Genomic DNA, 5,091 nt, shown 5'->3' with positions numbered 1-5,091 from the left:
CATTCAATGTAGATTTACTGATCCCTTAATAGATCAACTGATCAGTGAACCGAAATTAAAGCGAACAATTCTTTGAGGCGGGCCATGCAACTTGGATCGCGTTCTTCAGCTACAAACTTGGTGACATCAATTTACGTGTGCTACAAAGCTTAATGCTCGTAACGACAATTTTGTCGTATGACGCGCCCTGGAAAAGTACCCTCATTCAACTCTGTAATCTAAGTATGCAATTTTAGGCATCGTGGTACATCCAGCCTTTTGGAACATTGTTGCAGTGCTCTTCAGGACACGGCAACATATTTTCTCGGCGAGTCAAATAATTCTGCTGCGATGAAATTCAAGGTCAATCAGCGACTTCTTGTAAGAAATATTTACAGAAAAATTCTAATCTTGTGATTTAAACATTTCATGAATACTAAGCGCACACCAAACATACTTATTAAACACTAATTAAATTATGGTGTTTTCCTTGCCAAATTTCCGATCTGATTATGAGGCATGCCATAGTGGGGGACTCGGGAAATTCGGACCACCTGGGGTTCTTTAACATTCACATAAATCTAAGTATACAGGCGTTTTCGCATTTCGCCACCATCGAAATGCCATCGCAGTGGCCGGGATTTGATCCCGCGACCTCGTGCTTAGCAGCATAACACCATAGCCACTAAGCAGCCACGGCGGGTAACATATTTATGCATACGGCTTACTCACTGGAAGAAGGAAAATAAAGGTTGCGAATACGTGAACAGTTTCAAGTATGTTCCTTTTTTTTCAATATTTTTCTTCTAAGATTTCCTGGCTCTCGTAACCTAATCTTTATCGCAACACCAGACTAACTTCTCTTTCTTCTTGTGAGTTGCTGACCGGGACAAGACTGGCATAAGTAAATGTAATTCCTAATCTTTATCGCAACTCCAGACTAACTTCTCTTTCTTCTTGTGAGTCGATGACCGGGGGAAGACTGGCATAAGTAAATTTTAAGTGATCTGTCTCCTGGAGCCCTCAGGTTGTATGCCCATTTGACGTCCACGCCTTCAATTTCATCGCCGGCAAAACGGAGTCAACATTGCGCCCGATGTCGCAGTTGTATCAAGCACTTTTCATCGGATTCCTACGTTATAGCTCTGCCGTGCTTTCTAAAACTTGCAAGTAGAATTCGAGCCCTTCAGAGCGTGCAAGCACAGGCACTGCGCATTTTCCTCAGCCTTCTGCGGAGCGCCTGAAAAGCAGGAACAGTTACAATGGCTATAGAGACTGTCCGAACACGAGTTACATTACCACCGACACGCTTAGGGCGCATATTTGCCACATTTCCCGGATGCACTCAAGCTATCTTGCTTGCCTGCCAGTACGGCGACCGCAGACTTCATTTTCCAACGTGTTCATCCGTCATCGCGGCCCCGTACCATAGGGATTCACACCTTCGGCACGTTTACCGTTGGTCTTGGGGTGTTTACAACAACCTGAAGCGCGCCTTTCCATTCTAGGGATAAGAAAGACGACTGACCTGCCTGCGTTGGCCTCAAAGCAAACAACTCTGGAATATTTGCATACTTTGTAATTTTACAGAGTCCACGTATTTGCGGATGGCTCGTCCGCTCAGACCAGCTTCACCGGCGCAGTGGTTATCCCATCACGACCAATAAACATCAGATACAAGATTTATCACGTCGCGGCATCGACCGGTTCGGAGCTTGCTGCCCTTCTAGGTGCCGTTAATTATGTTAACCACCAACCAAATAATCGGTGGGCAATATTCTGCGACTCAAAGGTGGCTCTACAATGTCTTTGGTAGCGCTTCGTCGCGGGTCCTGTGAACAGCTCGTGTAGGAGATACGAAAAACGTACCATCATGTGATCGCGAAAGGACACGACTTCGTGTTTCAGTGGCTACCGGGTGACTGCGGTATCTTCGGTAACGACCGTGCCGACGAAGCTGCTAGGAAAGCACACGAAAAAAACAACCCTTCTTTCTGTAGCTATATCGAGGACTGACGCAGCCCAAAGCTTAAGCAAGCTAGCGCACCGTACATTGGAAAAGTCGCACACACCTGAATTCACTCACGATCGATTGCATTCTCTCGACCGATCTATGCAACTGCGGCTGTTACCTGGGCTTCCGAAAAGTGAGCGTTGCACTGGGCGTTGCACTCACTCATGCATATACTAACTTGATTGGAATTGCCGATAGCGCTGTTTGTATTGCCTGCGGTATCGAGGAGACTATAGAATACCTCCTGTGCTACTACTGCCCGTACTTTGAAATGAAAGACATGCTCTCTGCACAGCTCTAAATCAGTTAGACACAAAACCATTCACCTTGAACAAGATATCAGGGCCATGGCCTCGCACATCGCAGCTACAAAAAGCCACAAAAGCGCTGCTTCGATTATTCAAGGCTACCCGACTGAGTGACCGTGTGTAATGCGGACTGAGTGACCGTCTGTAAAGCAGAGAAGAAAACTGTTACTACATCGTCGATACCGACAGCGGACTTTCGCCGCTTCTCTTAACCATTCCCTCCCATTTTCCCTTCCCCAGTACAGGGTAGTCAACAGGGCTCATTCCTGGTTAGCCTCCGCGCTTTTCATATATCACTTTCTCCCTCTCTTCTCTACCACATAGTACGGGCATGCGCAAGCACACCCAAGCTCACACTCATAATATATCTTACCACAAGACACTGGGAGACAGTGCAGTCCACCTCCGACTCGAAGTACCGGTTCAAACTGTTCGACTGAGCGAGAAGGGCAACTAAGGCCGCTGGACGACTGAGAAGACCACCCACAGCAGAGCGGAGGAGCCAGCCACTTCACCCGCGTGCTGTTCAAAATAAGGTTTACTTTCTCTCTCTCTCTCTCTCTCTCTCTCTCTCTCTATCGCGCAAAACCAAACGGTAAGCTAGAAGTAGCATCAGTATATTCGTCACCGTTGCCATTATTTCGAGCAAACCACAGACTAACCAAAAATTATTTGCGACTCCCTCTGCAGCGCGCTGTCGGTACTGCACCGTATCGTTAGCCGTCTCTCAGGTGCATCCCTCAAATAAGTACCTTGACGAAAACCTTACGGTGCAACAGACAACAGCAAGAAGAAGAAGAAGACCAGAGTCTCTTGCTGGAAAGCACTCGATGCCCAATACAAAGCCGTGACCTTTACTCTGCACAAGCACTCGACGAGGCCCTAATCCCGACCTCACTGTTTGCACCGACTGTATAGTCTCGGCACGCAGTGGCGCGAAACGATCGTCTGCAATTCGCGAGTGTCTGCTCCGGGCCGAGCAAGCGGCGCGAAACGATGAGAAGAGAAAAAAAAAACGAAAAAAAAAAGAGGCCGACATGAAAGAAGGAAAGCCTGAAGCAGGCGACCTTAATAAAGCGAGGCCAAGTCATCACGGGCGTCCGGAGCACGAGCCCTCAACAAGTCAGGCCTGCAAAAGGTAAAACCCCAATTATCTTGCGAAGAAGAGGAACTCATTGACCATTGCACCGGGGTGGGAAGGAGAGGTCTTAGTTCAGCCAAGTGAGGGCTTAGCTTCCGAGCCCGAGTCGGAGTACAGAAGGAAAAAAGAGAACATTGAACGAAACAGAAACTGAGGATACAAAAAAGGAAGAAAGAAAGGTGGGTTGGAACGGAACTCAAAGGGCCCTCAATTCAGCGAGAGGTTATTAGGAGCGAGGTAGGCAAGAGAAGAAGAAGAAAAGAAGAATCTGCTGCCGAAGGCTCATCTTCGTTCCGCCGTGCCAGCAACACTGGAAGGGGCGGAAAGATACGAAGGCAAAACACGAGATGTTGTTCGGCCATCTTGAAGCGGTGTTTCCTGGTCGAAGCGAGCCGTGAGGTTTTCGGTGCGCGAGCGGTGCTCGAAACCCGAGGATTGTGAAAGGGAAAGCCCATAGCCCCGCTTATTACGCGCATAGATCTCTTCCATAGCGCGTCTGTCGATAGACGTCATAGAGCCCCGTGGGCTATGCGCTTCACCGTGTAGCCGCCCCTCTTCCTACCTGCTCTACACCCCCTGTTCGTTCAACCCTTGCGCTCGATTGGGGAGTATTAACTTTTCCCGCTCTCGCACTTCTGATGAGGCCCACCGGAATGGCTCCGAATATCTCGCCGGCGTTTTAACAGCCATTAAAGTTTGTATCTCCCAGGTCGCCTTTGAACCCAAACGGCTGATAGGATACTCAACCATCTTCTTTCCCAGACTACAGGCCATCATAGCTGGAGAAATAGGTAACATGGCTTCGTCGCTTTCTTTCCTTTTATTTTTCGTTTTTTCGCACGCTTTCACGTCGCCATCGACCTACCGCCTTGAGGCACTTCAGGTCGTTAGTGAGCGCAACGTCGAGAAGTACTGGAAAGGGAGCGAGTAAATATCGAAGAGCTTCTATACCGCTACCAAAACACTAAGCAAGCAGAATTCAAGAAAAAAGGAAACAAAGATAGAAACAGAGTGGCGTTGTTTATCACCACTCTGGGATTTCGTTGCAATATATGGTTGCCGTTCGCCTAAGCTGGAACGGCATTCGCAACGGCGCCCTAATTAGTCATCGATATCTAGAAAAAAAAATATGCAGAAATCCGAGGCTGAAAACGCGTATCTAGAACACACTTTATCTAGAGAAACCGCGAGGAAGCCGCGGCTGGAAGAAAATAATATTTACCCAACGACACGGCGTGGCCAATCGCGCGGGACGAAGCAGGTTCCAATTCCAGCGGACGCCAGAAACTCCGCCGCCCCGCGCTAATGCGGTCTCATCTGTCTCACCGAAATACCTCGACGCCCATCCGCTCGCGCATTTTTTTCTCTCATCGCGCGGACACGGCATTCCGATTACAGCTTCATCTCGGGCGCTTTCGACATTTATGCCTCGCTGATCCAGAGAATAACCGACTCGAACGAACAAACAGAAACGTCGAGATGGATTCTTAGCTGGTCTGGCGCGGCGCAAGCCACGCGACCGCCGGACCTTGACGCACCCGTCGTTTTCATTAACGCGTCCCAGAACATCGCACGGCGGAGACTACTATCTTCGAGAAGTCCCGTTGCTTTTGCTTACAGCTTGATCACGATCTCCATCTTCGCACGCC

The sequence above is a fragment of the Dermacentor andersoni genome, chromosome 6 (genome assembly GCF_023375885.2).
Source record: "Dermacentor andersoni chromosome 6, qqDerAnde1_hic_scaffold, whole genome shotgun sequence".
In the NCBI taxonomy this organism is placed as follows: Eukaryota; Metazoa; Arthropoda; class Arachnida; order Ixodida; family Ixodidae; genus Dermacentor; species Dermacentor andersoni.
Note: the sequence above shows the minus strand (reverse complement) of the source record.